At 46.2% G+C, this 17,745-nt stretch overlaps 1 long non-coding RNA gene across 1 annotated transcript; it reads left to right on the top strand.

Annotated features, from left to right (window-relative positions):
* The first annotated feature begins 12,545 nt into the window (after nucleotides 1-12,545).
* Nucleotides 12,546-13,865, top strand: LOC125541524 (uncharacterized). The gene is made up of 2 exons (XR_007297566.2): nucleotides 12,546-13,329; nucleotides 13,429-13,865. It is a non-coding gene; the product is annotated as an uncharacterized LOC125541524 (long non-coding RNA).
* Nucleotides 13,866-17,745: the final 3,880 nt, after the last annotated feature.

The raw sequence follows: 17,745 nt of genomic DNA, 5'->3' as shown, positions 1-17,745 counted from the left end.
TGAACACAAGTTTTACATGAGGGGCTCCCCCTCCCAAAATGCTCTCACAGCCATCAGGCCAAGACCTGAGTTCTATTCATGCAGGGTAAGGAAACGGGAACGACGCATAATCAGTCGGATAAATCCCCCAATGCGTCCTCAGGAGCGCCTCCCGAACCGTTGCTGGCGTCGCTGGACTCGCCGTCGCTGTCTGCGTTGCCGCCAGCGGCGTCAGGTCCATTTACCACGCCGCCCTAGTCGGCGGCCACGATCACGCCGTCGTTGTCCGAAGCGAAGGCCCTGACAAGAGCATCCACATTGTCTTCCACCCAGTGCGCCAGGTCGTCTCGGACGGCCTGGGGGACTGGGGCAATGGCGGCGTCGAAATCGAAGTGGGGATCCATGTTCTGGGGATGGCTGAAGACGCAAGAAAAGGCGCGCCCGAGCAGGGCGCGGCTCCTCTCCTCCACCAACCTATCGGCCCTGACCGACCGCGCCTCCAGCTGTGTCACCACGTCGGTGAAGAACTAAAGGTTGCCGGCGTAGTTGACTGCGTGCGGCTCGCCAACAGCCGCCTCGCAGATGTTGCCCAAGGCTGTGTTGGCTCTCTCCCGGAGCGTGGTGAGCATGGGGCCGTGCTCATGCTCCAGGATCCGCCGCTGACGTATCTCGTCCGCATTCTGGCGCGCGGCGGCCTCAGCCTCCTCCACCCGATGGCGAAGAAGGAGCACCTCGGCCCGGGAGGTGGTTGACTCCCCTTGTGCTACCTCAAGGGCGGCCCGAAAAACATCGGCCTGCCGCGTCGCTTCCTCCAGCTTGGCCCTCAAGGCAACAGTCCTACCTTCAGCCTCGGCCCAGATCAACCCCAGCCTCTCCTCGAACTCGCGCTCGAGGTTCAAGCGCGCCATCGCCACCCGACGTCCAACCTCCTCCAGGACACGGGCTTCCCGTGCAGTGACATCATCCTCCGCCTGCGTCACCAAGCGCTCCCTCGTCTCCAGACGCTCGTACTCACGCGCATGTTTGGCGCCTTCCAGCGTCAGCGCCTCCTCACGCTTCTGGAGCTCCACCGGGTCGCCAGAGGCCACCTTCATCAACGCGAGGGCTGCCTCGCGCAGCTCCACTTGCTCCTCCAGTGAGTGGCACCGGGCCAGGAGCTCCTGAGCCCGCTCCTCCGCCGCCTCTCGCCGCCGGTCAGCTTCCCGGGCCTCCTCAGCGGCCAGAGATCGGGCCTCCCGAGAGGCCACCAGCGACGCCTTGGCCTCTTCATCGTCAAGATCGCGCTGATGGCGCGCAAGGGCGATGGCACCCTCCAGCTCGCGCCTCTCTACAGCCAGGCGCAGGCCCTCGGCCTCAAGGCGCGCGTCTTCATCAGCAAGCTCCTCACCGAGCAGGTTCACCGCGTCAGCCGCCCTTCGGATGAATCCTTGGAGAAGAGCGCGACGCTACCGGGCGCGCTCGAGCATGTCTTCCACACCATCATCTGCCCCAAGCAAGCGCCGGGGGCCACGAATCAGCACACCCCCTCCGGGCAGGGGGCTGGGGGCTGGCACCCTCGCGACGGCCGGGCACGGCACGCCAGAAGCCTGGCCTGGAGCCAGCCCGTCCCCAGATGAAGAGCGCAGGGAGCGCTTCAGCCAATCGCAGTCCACGACCAGGCGAGAAGCCCACGGCAGGCTGGCTATGCCACGAGAAGGCCCGCGAGGGAGGATCGTGAGGTGCGCTGGGCCTCGATGCGCCTCGGGGCGGTTTGCCTCTCCGATCGCCCTCACCACAAGGGCTCCGCTGCTCGGAGCGCTTGAGGACGGTAGAGGGGGCGAAGCCAAAGGGGGCGGCACCTCAGCCATCTCCGCGAGCTCGGCTAGAAGGGGCCTGTGGAGCAAGGATCAGTAAAAGCAACAGAATGATCGGGAGCTAGAAAAGGAGAAGGCTTACTCATCAGTGGCGAAGTACTTCCTACGCTTCAGCAGGCGACAAGGGTAATCATCGCCCAGGGCCTCCCTTCTCTTCTGGAGGGCCTCAAAGTCCACGCGGAAGCGGCCCAAGAGTTGAGCGCAGGGATCAACCTGCGACGAGGACGAAGCATCAAGGCGATCCGCGTCAGGGGCGCCTGCCTGATGCGCACTGCCAGTCGCCTCGCCAAGAGAAGCGGCTGGAGCCTCAGGGGCCTCAGCCGCAAGCGCTGAGGGCAGCTGCTTGCCGCCCTCAGCCTCGGCGGCACGGGCCCCAAGAGCTGCTCCCTCCTGATCGTCGCCCGGCCTCTGGCGCCTCCCTCGGCCTCTGGCGGCTCATGCCTCCCTGCTCCGCCACTTGAGGAAGAGTCGCCTTGGCCGACTAGAAGGGCAGTCACCGTCACTGGGTTCTCGCGAGGCCCCTGGAGGCCGGCGGGGCGCGGCCCCCACTCATCAAAGATAGGCATCTGATTCACAAAATCGCCCCTGTTCTGGCAGAGGTACAACAAGGCCCCTCCTTGCTGGATGCTGCCAGGGTTGGGGTCCCCAGTCAGGATCAAGAGCACTGTCCTCAGCACTTCAGGCGTCAGGTCCTCTTCCTGGAGCCTCATGCGATCATCACGCCCGCTGAAGGCCCACATCCGGCGGGAGTGGCGTTGGAGAGGAGCAATGCAGCGTAGCAGGAACTCCTTCACCACCTTGGGCGCTGTCACGCCAAGCGACCTCAAGAACGCGAAGCGGTGCCAGACGAAGACGAGCCGGGGGCTCTCGAGCGTCTCCTGGCCCCATCCCGAATTGGGGACAGCAGGCGAAGTTGGCTCCGATAGCAGGGGCTGGGCACCCCTACATCCACATACAGCCACCGCTCGCGTAACCCAGCCGCAGGCGGAGGGAGCCTGAAGTCAATCCCTGAGGCCGCTGTCTCAGACGCGGCAGCGAAGCTCACGCACGCCGAGCATTAGGTAGGGTCAACAAGGCGCAGAGAGAAGAAGTGGCGCAGCAAGGCAACCGAAGGAAGGATGCCCATCATTGCCTCGCAAACAAAGGCGAAGACCGAAAGAAGGGTGATGGATTCAGGACCCAGATGCATCATGTGGATCTGATAGTGGGAAAGCACGGCATTGAAGAAATTAGAAAAGGGGGGAACCAGACCCGCCCACAGGGCGTCGACAAAATACTAGACCTCGGTGACTATCCTGTCAATGGAGAAGTGAGACGCGGGCCAGGCCGTCGTCCTCCCGCATTCGTTGAAGATAGTGGCCAGAGCCGAGCTGACCTTGCCCAAGCCCTCTCGATTGATTATGATCGGCCGGTCGACGGCGGGGGCCACCAACGGCGGCGAGCGAGGCGGAGGCATGGGTTTCTTCCCTCTTCCCTTCTTCGTCGGAGCCATGGCGATGGGAAGGGGGGAAGGTTCGAGATTAGGTTGAAAATAGAAGCTGGAGTTCGAGAGGAGGAAGGACAGAGGGCGCTCGAGCAACAGAAAGGGGAGCGGCTGTGTACGACTACGAGTCCGCCTAGCATGGCGCAAAATAAGGGGGGCGTGGGGGAACAGTGCAGCCCACATCCAATCAACCGCCACGCAGCGCCCAAGGCCGCAGGCTGTTAGGGCCCGCGGCGCTTCGCTCTTGCCCTTTCGCCTCCCTGCACGGCCAAGTCCGGACGCGCCTTGGGCCCGGGGGCTACTGTCGGCGTTCTGGGAACGGGGGTCCCCAGACATGCCTGCCTGCGGCCTGCGGCGTGGCTCAAAAGGGGGCCCAGCGCGGCCCATCTTCATCAACACAGACCCAAGACCCTCGCGAGGGGCCAAGCCTCGCGGGGCGGACGACACAGAGCATCCTCAGGCACGGCCTCATCAGGCTGGCTCGCGGGGAGGCGGAGAGATCAAGGCAGGGTACCTCACGAGGTGCCCGTGACGCAAGCCATGACGACCAAGGGCGCTAGGCGGGCGCTAGCCCGCGCAGTGTCCTCCTTTCCTCTTTGGTGCAAAGGGAGCAAGCGCAGGCGAGGGCATCAAGCAAAGGCACCCGTTTCGGTGCAACGATACCAAGACCAGCCCAACGGCAGGGAGGAAGTCACTGTGGAGCCCAAGCCAATGTCACCACCCGAGCCTTTGGCAGGCGAGGACCAACTTTAGTCAGGATAATTGTACCAGATGTTCCCCTTCGAAATGGCCAATTGTTGGCGCCCTTCCTGCTCAATATTTGGGAAGAGGCCCAGGGCCTTTGCCTATAAATAGGACTAGCCACCCCCAAAGTAGAGAAGATCGGCCAATCCAGAAACAAGCTGGGATCGGATCGAGTAGCATCACACAGAGAGAGAGAGAGAGAAGGGTGACTGAACTCCTCCTAGCAGTTCATCCCCCAGCCAAGAACAGACCCTCGTGAGGCTGTTCTTCCTTGTATCGCTCATCATCATCAGCCCAAGAGGCAATCCACCACACCACAAACTAGAGTAGGGTATTACACCACAATGGTGGCCCGAACTAGTATAAACCCTGTGTCTCTTGTGCTGTTCTTTCCATAGCTTAGATCTTAGCGTGGCGGTGGGGTGCAGGTAGGTAGGAGGCGAAATCTCCACGCGCACCCCAGTGTTCGAACCTCAAGGGTCTGCCGGAACCCGAAATCGGACAGAGATGCCCGTGGTCCTTTGGCAAGAGGCAAGATGCACAGGTGCTGAGGACTTAGTAGGAGCAGCTGAAGATTTTGCAGCTCGAGGAACTGGAGCAGCTTGAGGAATTTGATGTGAGGGCTTTGAAGAGTTGGGTCTTGAGGGCATTGAGGCAGAAGCACTAGACTTGTGTGCAGGATTTTTTTGCATAGACTTCCTGGGCTTGCTAGCAGAGGCCTCAGCAATAGCAGCAGCAACAATAGTGTCTTCGTTGAATTTCCTCACTGCCTCTTTGGCCTCTTTGGCCAGTTTAGCTTGTCGCTTGGCCCATTCAGCGGGAAATTCCTCACCTCTTCTGATGCTAGAGGGATCAGCAACTTGGTTAAGTGCCAATGGAGGTCTTGGGCATGGAGGGTGTACATCAAATTTCTTCATGTACTTGGGAGTGACATACGATATTCCCTCCATTCTCTGGCCCATCTCCTCTCAATCTTCTGAATGCACACTTTGCGCTCATTCTTTGTTTCCTCATGTAAGTGCATCTAGTGCCCCTTAGTGATTTTGGTGTATTGAAGACTTATAGGTTAAGGGACTGATGCGTCTGTGAGTGTACACAGGTCTATAAGTCTATGAGGAGTTTGATATTTATAGAGAAAGTCAACCCCTAAAAATGAAGTTCTTTGACTAAAGACTTTGGATTTCTGAATACTTTTAAAGTGAAGAAATTGGTGTAATCCTAAGACTTGGTATTCATTCGATGAACATGAAGCGTGAAGACTTTTGTTTTCGTAGTTTCATTTTCTCTTTCTTGAGTCATAGGAAACACCGTACTGTTAAAGGGGGTCAAGGAAATACTAAGGAAAAATTTCCAAGTGATGCTCAACTCAAATCCTACACCTACCAATCCCTTCGAGTGAAGCCATTGGAAATCTCATACAGCTCAGTCAATTTCTTCAGTGACAGAGACGAAGTTCTTCTGGTCTCTGAGGAATTTGTTCTGACTGAGGAGTTAGGAATTCGCCAGTGCGGATTGCCTACACAGTGAGGAACATGATAGCCCCGAGGAATTTGATACTCAAAATTCTGACCGTTGCTATGCTATGCGCCAGCTGTCCCAAAATATCTACCCACCTAACGGTCATATCATTGAAAGGCATTTATGTATTATCATGTCGGGTTGCTCCCTAGGCTATAAATAGCCCCGCCCCCTACAACCACTAGCTGGTTGGCTGCTCCGAGAAAAACTGACACTTGTCATTTGAGAGCATCCCATCCTCCGAGGACTTTGAGTGAAAATCATCAAGTGAGGAAAACCCAAACCCAAACACCTACAAACCCAAAGTGATTGAGCATCACTGAAGAAATTGATCCTACGTGGATCCGACGCTTGTTACCTTTGAAGACTGTGCATCTTCCAGACGGTTAGGCGTCATGGTCTAGAGCATCCAAGAGGAAATTGTGGATCACCGAGTGACCGAGTCTGTGAAGGTTTGGAAGTCACCTGAAGACTTACCACGAGTGATTGGGAGAGGTCCGTGTGACCTTAGCTCAAGGGGAATACGGTGAGGACTAAGTGTCCTGAGCTGCGTGTTCAGGACTGGGTGTCCGGGACTGTGTGTCCTCAGGTTTAAATACCTAGCCGCCCTAACCAGACGTACAACTATCACAGCAGTTGGAACTGGTCTACCAAATCATTGTCTTCACTGAGATAACTGGTTCCATTTCCTCAACCCTTCCATTTCCTCATTTCTGTGTTGTGTGCTTGTTCATATCTATTTGAAGACTTTGACTGAAGACATTCTCTATTTCCTCAGCTCAATTTCTTCAGTCTATTTGTCTTCATTCTGTTTATCCTGTGATTATGCTTTCTGTACTCTGTGCTCGTTTTCATTTCATCATGAAGACCATGCTCATACTCTGTTATGTTTACTTCTGAGTACTTATTCCGCTACAAGAAGTTCTTCACTCAGGAATTTCCTCACCCGCAAATTCCTTAGTGAAGAATTCATAAAAATCGCCTATTCACCCCCCCTCTAGTCGATATCACGCACTTTCACCTCAGGAGGTGTGCAGTACCCTGCATAGCTATCTCCAGGGATTTCAAAAGCAGTGTTGACTTCGAATTTCTTCCTCCCTTATGAGGTTTCTTGCCATCAGCCATTTTCTTTAGCTGAGGAATTTGAATAACAGAGTTCTCTGAAGAGGTATGCAATCTGTCTTCGAGGAACGCTACAAATGAGTTAAGTTGATGAGAACCTAGTGATTCAGCAGCGGACATGAGTACCTGTGTACAGAGTATAGGTGCGAAGAATTTGGAGAGGTCACATGCGTTCTCAGAAGTTTTTCAAAAATAGAACAAGTTTGAGAAATTTGACCAAAGGTGTCTTGAGGAATTTCACTATGTGTTCTTCGACTTAGGTTCCAGAATCGTATAGATTGAAAAAATCCACAAAATTGAGGAATCTTGAAGAAAAACGTAGCATAGAGAGATAGATCAAGAATATATGCTTGTGTGAGGTGTTTACAGTATGGAAGTTGAGGAATAAACACCTTTTGAAGAATTTGAGGAAATCATCAGAATCAACAAGGGCGGTAAAAGTAACTTTTAATTACCCTTGACGAAGAACACGCCGAACAAGGAGTTGTAGATTGGAAGTTCGTCAGTCCAGATCTTCCACGCCCTAACTTGGTAGAGGAAGACAGCTACGACGGAGGCAGAGTGAAGATTTCCGCGGCCGGCGTGAGTACGACGAAGACGAGGCTGAGGCGGTGAAGCTCTTCCTCACCGGCCACGATGGAAGTAGCGGCAGCTCTAGGTTTGGAAGCTCAAGCGAGGGGAGTGAGGTCGAGCGGGGTAAGTGAAGTCTAAGGAGGGCGAGGGGTATTTACGGCTGAAGTGAAAAACTGCTCGCCCAAAGAAATTGGACGAACGTGCCTCTGGCCCTTCTCATCCTAGCGACATGTGTCACCCACGTACAGAGCGGTGGCGATCGTGTGAGATCGTGGGTGAATAGATAAATCCTATCGTGGGATGTGGAACGATTTGAGCGGCAAAAGCTGAAAATTTGGGATATGAAAATTTTAATGCTTCGTTCGCAGATTCTTCAGCTGACAAGGACACAGTGATGATTTTGAACGGGTTTCAAATAGAACGCATATGACGAATTTGTGAACAGACTAGGTTGAGTATAGAATAGAGGGGGAAGGGTCCGATCACATTCACTTAGCAGAAAAGACAACTTGAAGAATTAGCAATAAGTGAATGTTGTAGAGGACTGAAATATATATATATATAGACACACACACACACATAAACACTATTCTGATCACGGGATCAGAATAATATTCTGATCACAACCTGACCTGCGCCGCTAGTAGTACGTTGAACTTCCGTGTGAACTAGGTTGAACTTCTGCCAACATTGCCCAAATGGGGCTTGTGACATACCGTTGGAAAGCGATGGACCCCAATATCACGACCCAACTTAAATTTTTGGCAAAATATAAGCGGTTTAAGAGCAGTTTTGAAAACCGTTTTTTCTTCGCACAAAAAACGTGAATCGTATTTTCGATCGCATTTCTAAACCGTTTATCGGAATGAGACATATAATCTGGCGTTGGAAAGCTGCTGCAAAACCGCTCCTTCCACATGTTGAAAGTTTTCTCTAATTCCCTATGGTTCAAGAGTAATTTGAAAAAACGTAAAATTTCATAAACCGAACAGATGAGTTCGTTTTTTCGATGTCATTTCTAAACGGCTAATCCAATGGAGGCATATGATATGGAATTGGAAAGCTTATGAAAATGCGCTACTTTTTCATCTTAAAAGTTTTTATCTAAGTTTGAATGGTTTAAGAGTAATTTAGAAAATGGTCCAAGTCCTGCCGAGTTCGTATTTTTGAGCTAATTTTTTAACCGTGCGTCCGAATGCAGCTAATGATATGGCGTTGGAAAGCTTGAACAAATGCGGAACTTTTCGATATATATCGTTTCTCCTAATTCATTACGGTTTTATGTCAGTTTTGAAAATGGCTATAAACGTATTTTCGCCGTAATTTTTACAAACTTTATTGCAATGGGGCAAATAATATACTGCTGAAAAGCTAAGGAAAATGCGAAACTTTTTCATGTTGTTGGTTTTCTCTGATTCCTAGCCGTTTTAAAGTAATTTTGAAAATGGCGAGATCATTCCTTCTGCCTTTATCATGAAACAGATTCTTAAAAAATGCACCGCGTGAAGAACCTGAACTTCTCGGCGAATGTACCTGAACTTCACTTTGTTTTTCACGTGATTTTTTTGCTCGTAGCTCTCCATCCACTACTCGTAGTTCTCCATCCACTCACCGGAATTGAGCAAATGACATACCGTTGGAAAGCTGTTGTAAACATGCAACTTTTCCATATTGATCGTTTTTTCATACTCGCGACGATTTTAATACAACATGCACACCGTGTAGTACTTGAACTTCTGGCAGTAATCAACCTGAACTTCTCTCGGTTACGTGAAAATATTTGAGTTTTTAATGAATTTTTCATCTGATTTTTCTTAACCTTTCTTTATGAATTTTGAAGCACTCTATTTTTAATAGTTGAACTTCTAGTTATTTTATTTTTGGACTTCTTATTTCCATTCTTTAATAACGAGGAAAATTTGAGTTTTCTATAATCATCGAACTTCTCCATCTTTTTAATATGGCCTTCCTGATTTTATTTCTTAATCTTCTTTATGAAATTTTGAAGTGTTATATTTTTAAAAGTTGAACTTCTTGTTTTTTATTTTTGAACTTCTTGTTTCCAATCTTTAATAACAAGGAAAATCTGAGTTTCTATAATCATCGAACTTCTCCATCTTTTTAATATGGACTTCCTGATTTTATTTTTTCCATCTTTTATATTTCTTAATTAAACACCAAACTTCTCCCCATTTTTAAATTGAACTTCTTGGTTTTATTCTTCAGTAACAAGAAAAAAATTTGTTTTTAATGTACATTGAATTACTCTATATTTTTAACTGAACTTCCTAATTTTTTAAAAAATGGGGAAAATCATTTTTATAACTTTTTTGTTGTTCCCTTATTTTAATTTGAACTTATTAGTCATTCTTTAGAACGAGAATCTGAGGTTTTTATAAACTATGAACTTCTCTATTATTTTAAATTGAACTTCTTAGTTTTATTATTTAGTAACAAGGAAAATCGAGTTTTTTGAACTTCTTTGTTTTAAAATTTTGAACTTCTAGGTTTTATTTTTTAATAATGTGAGAGATTCGATTTTTTATAGACATCGAACTTCACCATTTTTAAAATATGAACTTCTTAGTTTTATTGGTTAGTAAGGGGGAAAATGTTTTTTTATATATACAATGATACCGCGTCGTTATTTTAATTTGAACTTATAATTTTTATAGAATGGGGGAAATCAGTTTTGTATAATCTTTTAAAATGTTCCTCTTTTTAATTTGAACTGCTCTGATTTTTTTACAAATGGGAAAAATCCGTTATAAAGATTTCTGAACTAGTTTTTTGACCTTCTTGCTCAATTTTTTTGAACTTCCAAATTTGTCTTTTAGATATTAGAAACTTCATTTATTTTAATGTTGACCTGTTTTCGGTTTTAAATTTGAACTTCTTATAGAATTTTGTCACGAAATTTTATGCATTTTTTGCTTTTCGGTGAAATGGCCTTGGCGGTCCCTTTTTTCATTTGATGATTTTTATTCTGTACGTGGTAGACGTGAACTTCGGAATTTCTGAAACATGACCTTCACGTGCAATTAATATTTTTGAACTTTGTTTTCTTATTGAACTTTTTTTTGAATTATTCCTTTTGTTTTAATTTGACCTCCATTGTTTTTTTCGAAATGGACAAAATATATTTTCTTACAAACATAAAATGCATGTATTATATTTTTTGGGGGTTACTTTTTTGAAAAAAGGAAATCCATGGTGAAAATTTTATACACGTGTAATATTTTCTTCGAACTATCTAATTACTTAAATTTACATAGTTAACATTTTTTGGGTGAGGCTTGTTTTCTTCTTTGTATATAAATTTTTAACTGCTCCATCTTTTAAATTTTGGACTTCCGCGTTCCTTTTAGAAATGGGTAAAATCGGTTTTCATTTTTGTCTCTGATTTGAATCAGGACTCCTTGTTTTGGGTGAACCCTAAGGGGGTTAGTTGCTTTACAATTTTTAACATCAAAATGTTCACTTTTTTATATTGAACTTTTGTTTTTTTAAATGTTATTTTTAGTTCGTGGGTTTTATTTTGACCACTAGATCTTTTTTACTTTCTTCTGCCTTGCATTTAATATTTGAACTTCGGGTGTTCACTATGCAAAGTGGACTTTTGTTTTCTCTATGTCTTTTCGTAAAATGAATAAATTGAACTTCTGCTATTTTTTCTACTAGGCTCCTATTTTAGCTTTATTTTTGGTATGAACAACAGAGTTGAAAGATGCAAGTTTTAGAGCTGATCCGTGACCACTTGATAATAAAATGCTTCTCTTTTCTCTGAACCACAAGTTCTTTAATTCACCGAGTTCAGAAGGAGCTATGCAATGACACAATAAAGAAAACATGCACACAAATTCAAAGAGTTCAGAAGCTTTGAAGCTCAAGTATACGGGGTACAGCTGTGTCTGTGTATGTGCGTCTGATTGCGTGGAACAGGAGCTCAAGGACGAACGAGGTCTTCAGATGCACTGCCGGCATAGTTCGGGCGGAGGGTGGCGCCAGGTTGTAATGCGGAATGCGGCGTCACCATCAAGCTCGTCACCAGGAAAGAGACGGCCAAGGCGTACAGCACGTCCGTGTGCTAGGACAGGCCGATGACCTTCAACAAAATTTGTAGAGAACTTGAGCCATGGTGTATCAAGCATCACGTGTTTGATTTTTTCAGAGCATCCTTGCTTGCAAGACAGAGTACTAATCTAATATCTAAGAGAACATAATACTTGGGAAATAAAAATTGAAGAATCTATAGGAAGAACTAAAGTGGAACTGCTCATCTAGCGAGATAATTCCTTCCTTCTCATAATTTTTCACACGGAAAAAATAAGAAAGAGATGCCACAAGCTCTACTCAGTTTGGATTGAAGGAAATTCCTCTAGCATATGTCAGAACTCATAACTGAACTAGCTTCTGCCGCTAACGATACAGGCAGCCTGGAGGATTTGTGTTAGTGCATACCACAAATTTTTGCGCCTCCATCGAGCTGCAGTTGACCTCACTTGTACTACAGGAGAGGAGGAGCCGCCATGAGAGTTTACAGAGGCCCACCATGGCTGGCAAGGGGAAGTTCGAGCGACCAGTCGCCCGCGTGGAGAAGTTCGAGCAGCACCAGGGGCAATCCGTGGTGGTGTCCGGATGCTGTTCAGTGTGCCAACAGGTGACGCAGAGGTAGCCGGATAAGTACTGCCTCCCCTGCCTGAGCTAGCGGTGGACTGCAGCGACAGCTAGCGGAGGACTGCGGAGGCAACAGTAGCTAGCGGCGGACAGTGGTGGCGTGATCCGGGGAGGGTGGCGGCGGCGGCGTGATCCGTGGAGGGCGAAGGAAGCGGCAGCGGTGGCGTGATCCCCAGCGGCGGCCCAATACAAGGAAGGGGCGACACGGCGGACGATTCCCTGGGCGGCGGACGGCGCGGCGGCCAGCTCCCGGGGTGGGAGAGGCACGACGGCTGGTTCCCTGGGCGGGGGCAGGCCGGAGCCGACGGGGAGGGTGGCTGGAGCAGAGAGGAAGTGGGGCGTGGGAAGGTTCGCTAGATCTGGGAGGGAGTGGGGGCGTGGGGAGGTACGGTAGCGAGGTGGGTTCGGGAGCATCCGCTCAGCCCCTATATAAGGCGTCTCGTGATCTAAATAACTATTCTAATCCTGGGATCTAGTATATATAGGACAGCATTATTCTGCACGTCCCTTAAGACCTTATTCTAACAACACCTCTTAAGACCTTATTTTGCACATCCCCACCTTATTCTCATAACACCCCGACTAACCCACGTAAACCGAACCGCACGAAAAAAAAGAAAACCCACCCCACCTCCCCCCACTCCTCCCCCGATCCACCAACCCACCGCCGCGCCCCCAGGCCGGCGACCTCCCACCGCCACGCCACCTCCCTTCCCTGCACCGCCGCACCACTTCCACCCTCTTGTGCCGCCGCACCACCTCAAACCACCTACCCTCCCCGCCCCACCTTCCCCCACGCAGGCAAGCCACCGGATCCGCCCATTGCAGTCCTCCCACGCGTGGTCGGCATCGGATCTGCGCGTCGCCATCCCTGCGAACCACTTGGACGAGGGCAGCTAGATCTGCCCTGCCATTATCCACCAGCGGCTGCTCGACGACGGATCCACGCCAAGACCTCCTGGGGGCGTCCTCTCCGTCCCCATATCGAGGGTGACTTGGCTTCATAGATTGGATGGTCGGACGTTGAGCTCGGGGGTCGCCGGTGACTCTCCCCTCCCAGTTCCTCCACCTCCCGCCTACCACCATCGAGCGCATCCAGAGGGGCGTGGGGGTGTCCGACACCCCGCGCGAGGTCCACAATGCATCAATCCTGGCGGCTCGCGTCCAAGGTCTCGGGCGCTATGGCCTGTTTAGTTCGCAGGTCCTGCTACAAACGTTCGCTACCCCAACAGTGGCAGTTGGCCGTGACGCCTGCTGCAGTCCATACCCAGTGTGGTGGTTCGTTCCTCGGCGGCGACCTCCTGCCCTCCTCCCTATCTTGCTTGGGATCCCACACGATGAAGGTCAAACAGCAGCGACGAACCCGTTCAGTTCAGAAAGGTTTTCTTCCTTTTTTCTTAACTTTGGATGTGCAGTACAGTCGGATGCCGCGAGTAGTGCGCCACACCTTGATTTTAATTTTGTTTGCGTGTTGAACAGAAACTAGGTTGGCCTTGTAGTTCACTGGCAAGAATCTGCCTCTCCTCCTGCGTAGATGCATTTTTGCTAGAAGGGCTCTGTAGACCAGCGGTTCAGCTCGTGAATGCTTTCAGTTTGTCGACACCCACATGGACGCGCGGCTCGCTGGAACACGTAGTCCGCCCCCAGCGGCGTGTAGTACAACACTCTCGTTGGTGCAGCCCGCTGGCTGCACCTATGCGCGACGACGATGAAGAGCGTGGCGTACAACTCGTGCGGCTCGTCTTGCAGCTGGCTTGCCGCGGCATGCAGTCCGCTTGGTATGTTGGAGAGGTTCATTTTTCATGAAAAAAGGGTGATGCACCACTTTGAGGAGTACTATGGTCCACTTCAGTCAAATGTATTTATTTTTTGTAAAAAATAGATGCAGTCCGTTTGGGAACTGCTTGCGGTTTGCATGGCTGGTGTGTGAAGTGCACGATGTGCTTGTGTGTTTCAAAACTCGGTCGATTATGTGAAGTGCACGATGTGCTTGTGTGTTTCAAAACTCAGTCGATTCCGTTAAACACATGCAGTGCACTTGGTCCTCGGACGTGGTTCATTTTTGAGAGTGATGTTGTTCACGTGTTCCCAACATGAAAGCGCAAAAAAATTAGGGAAACAACAAGATGGTAGTGTTGTTCACTTGGATATATGTTGAGGTTCACTTGCTCTCGTCTCTGCGGTCCACTCTCCTTCATACAAAAACTCGTCTGAGAAAATTTACGTCTGACAAAAAAATATTATGAAGTTCATTTGACTCTTTGATGCAGTGCGGTTTTTCGTCTGATGCAATGCGGTTTTCAGTCGGATGAAGTACGCACGTCGATTTGGATGTCGCGAAAAACAGAGTATCCGCATTTCGGTAAATTCAAAATTCCTCTTAAACCATAAGGAATTAGAGAGAGTGTTCTACATGAAAAATTTGCGCCTCGTCGATATCTTTCCAACGGCTTATTGTTTGAATCATTCTGACCAGCGGTTTGTAAAAAATTCGCAAAAAACGGCCGCTGTCACTCGTCGTCGGCCACGCGGTTTTCAAAATTAACTTAAAACCGTAAGGAATCTCAAAAACTTTTCAACATATGAAAGTTGCGCCTCGTCCATAGCTTTTCAACAGTATATTACATGTCTCATTTCGAAAAAGGTTAAAAAGATGGAGCTAAAAAAGTACCGAAAATTTGAAAAAATTTGAAAACAGAATTCCGCGATTTAGTAAATTTGAAACTGCTCTTAAACCGTAGCGAATTAGAGAAAATAATAGATATGAAAATGATATGCCTTGACGATATCTTTCCAACGGTGTATCATTTGCTTCATTCCAACTAGTGGTTTAGAAAAAAAACGCGAAAAAACGCTCGCTGCCACTCGTCGTCCGCCACACCGTTTTTAAAGCTGCTCTTCAACCGTGGGGAATCTCGAAAAATGTTCAACATAGAGAAGTTGCGCCTAATCCATAGCTTTCCAACGGTATATTATACGCCTCGTTCTAATAAACGGTTAAAAACTAGAGCGAAAACAATACCGGAAAAACACTGCGTGTAGTTTTTTCCGACACGAAGTTCACTCGCGTGAGTACTGCAGCACACTTTGTTTAAACAATGATGTGCACTTCTGTTGAACATGTAGTGCGGAAGTGTTATGAGAATAGTTATTCTGCTAATATTAGCAGAATAGACTATATATATATACACATAAACACTATTCCGATCACGGGATCCGAATAATATTCTGATCACAACCTGACCTGCCCCGCTAGTAGTACGTTGAACTTCTCTGTTAACTAGGTTGAACTCCCGCCAACATTGCCGAAATGGGGCTTGCAATATACCGTTGGAAAGCTATGGACCCCAATATCATGACCTAACTTAAATTTTTCAAGTAATTTTGAAAATGGTGAGATCATTCGTTCTGCCTTTATCACGAAACAGATTCTTCGAAAATGCACCGCGTGAAGAACCTGAACTTCTCGGCGAATGTACCTGAACTTCACTCTGTTTTTCACGTGATTTGTTTGCTCGTAGCTCTCCATCCACTGCTCGTAGTTCTCCATCCACTCACCGGAATTGGGCAAATGACATACCGTTGGAAAGCTGCTGTAAACATGCAACTTTTCCGTATTGATCGTTTTTTCATACTCGCGACGATTTTAAAAGTTTTTCATCTAAAATTCATCCACTGTAGTAATTGAACTTCCTGCTGTTTTTAGTTGAACTTCTGTGACGTATTTTCGTTTGTAATTTTCTCATACATCATCAGTGTTACACAAATGATATTTCTTTTGTACAAATATCTCACAATATTTTTTTTTACTTTCTCTGACGAAGGACTTGAACTTATAACAACAAAACTTTTAGTGTTTGCTTTTTTTATTCTTTTTTTAATACAACATGCACACCGTGTAGTACATGAACTTCTGGCAGTAATCAACCTGAACCTCTCTCGGTTACGTGAAAATATTTGAGTTTTTAATGAATTTTTAATCCGATTTTCATAATCTTTTTTTATGAATTTTGAAGCGCTCTATTTTTAATATTTGAACTTCTTGTTATTTTATTTTTCAACTTCTTGTTTCCATTCTTTAATAACGAGGAAAATATGAGTTTTCTATAATCATCGAACTTCTCCATCTTTTTAATAGACTTCCTGGTTTATTTTCTTAATCCTTTTTTATGAAATTGTGAAGTGTTATATTTTTAAAAGTTGAACTTCTTGTTTTTTATTTTTGAACTTCTTGTTTCCATTCTTTAATTATGAGGAAAATCTGAGTTTTCTATAATCATCGAACTTCTCCATCTTTTAAATATGGACTTCCTGGTTTTATTTCTTAATCTTTTTTATGCGCTCTATTTTTTTTAAAGTTGGACTTCTTGTTATTTTTGTTGAACTTCTTGTTTCCATTCTTTAATTACGAGGAAAATCTGAGTTTTCTATAATCATCGAACTTCTCCATCTTTTCAATATTGACTTCCTGGTTTATTTTCTTAATCTTTTTGATGAAATTTTGAAGCGCTCTATTTTTAAAAGTTGAACTTCTTGTTTTTTATTTTTGAACTTCTTGTTTCCAGTCTTTAATTATGAGGAAAATCTGAGTTTTCTATAATCATCGAACTTCTCCATCTTTTTAATATGGACTTCCTGGTTTTATTTCTTAATCTTTTGACGCGCTCTATTTTTTTAAAAAAAGTTGGACTTCTTGTTATTTTTTTTGAACTTCTTGTTTCCATTCTTTAATTATGAGGAAAATCTGAGTTTTCTATAATCATCGAACTTCTCCATCTTTTTAATATAGACTTCCTGGTTTATTTTCTTAATCCTTTTTTATGAAATTTTGAAGCGCTCTATTTTTAAAAGTTGAACTTCTTATTATTTTAATTTTGAACTTCTTGTGTTCCATTCTTTTAATAACGAGGAAAATCTGAGTTTTCTATAATCATTGAACTTCTCCATCTTTTTAATTTGGACTTCCTGATTTTATTTCTTTTAGTAACGGAAAATCCTACTTTTTCATAGACATAGAACCGTTCCATTTTTAAATTTGAACTTCTAGGTTTATTTTAAGAGAGAAAAACTTTTTTATAAAATTGTTTGAGATGCAGTTTTTTACCTTCACAAAAAATTAAAGTAATTTTTTGCACAGTAGTACAAGCACATATAGACATGCCACTATGCATGGTGATTCACAAGCAAAGTATTCATGATATGGCCACTATTGAACTTCTTATTTTGTACTTTTTTAGAAGCAGAAAAACTTCTTGTTTTATTCTTTAGTAATGTGGGAGAATCCTAGGTTTTGTTAAATATGGAACCGCTCCGTTATTTAAATTTGAACTTCTATAGTTTTTGTAGAAATGGGGACAATCCATTTTTATAAAAAAAAATTAAACTACTCTATTTTTTAAATTTTATCTTCTTGGGTTTGTAATAGACGTTGAACTTCTCCTTTCTTTAAATTTGAACCTCTAGGTTTTTTCCAAAAACGATGGAAATCCATTTTTTTAATAAATTTTGAACTCCTCTATCTTTTTAATTTGAACTTCTTGGTTTATTTTTTAGTAACGGAGAAAATCCATGTGTTGTAATAAACATCGAATCACAGAAGGAAGAAAACCACTCCACGCGAGACATGAGAGATCTTAGAAACTGACCATCAAAGTGAAAAATGTAAGGCGAGAAAAAAAGGAGCATGTTTGCCTATCATCAACCTCAATGGTGCGAACAAGCAAAGTGTAACCTGTCATTTTTCATTGGAATCAAGCGGAGCAGCTGAAAGGCATTTCCATTATGTGTTGGTGAGGT

The sequence above is a fragment of the Triticum urartu genome, chromosome 2A (assembly GCF_056163025.1).
Source record: "Triticum urartu cultivar PI428250 chromosome 2A, HENAU_Tu73, whole genome shotgun sequence".
Taxonomy (NCBI): Eukaryota; Viridiplantae; Streptophyta; class Magnoliopsida; order Poales; family Poaceae; genus Triticum; species Triticum urartu.
This window is presented reverse-complemented; position numbering and strand designations above follow the sequence as displayed.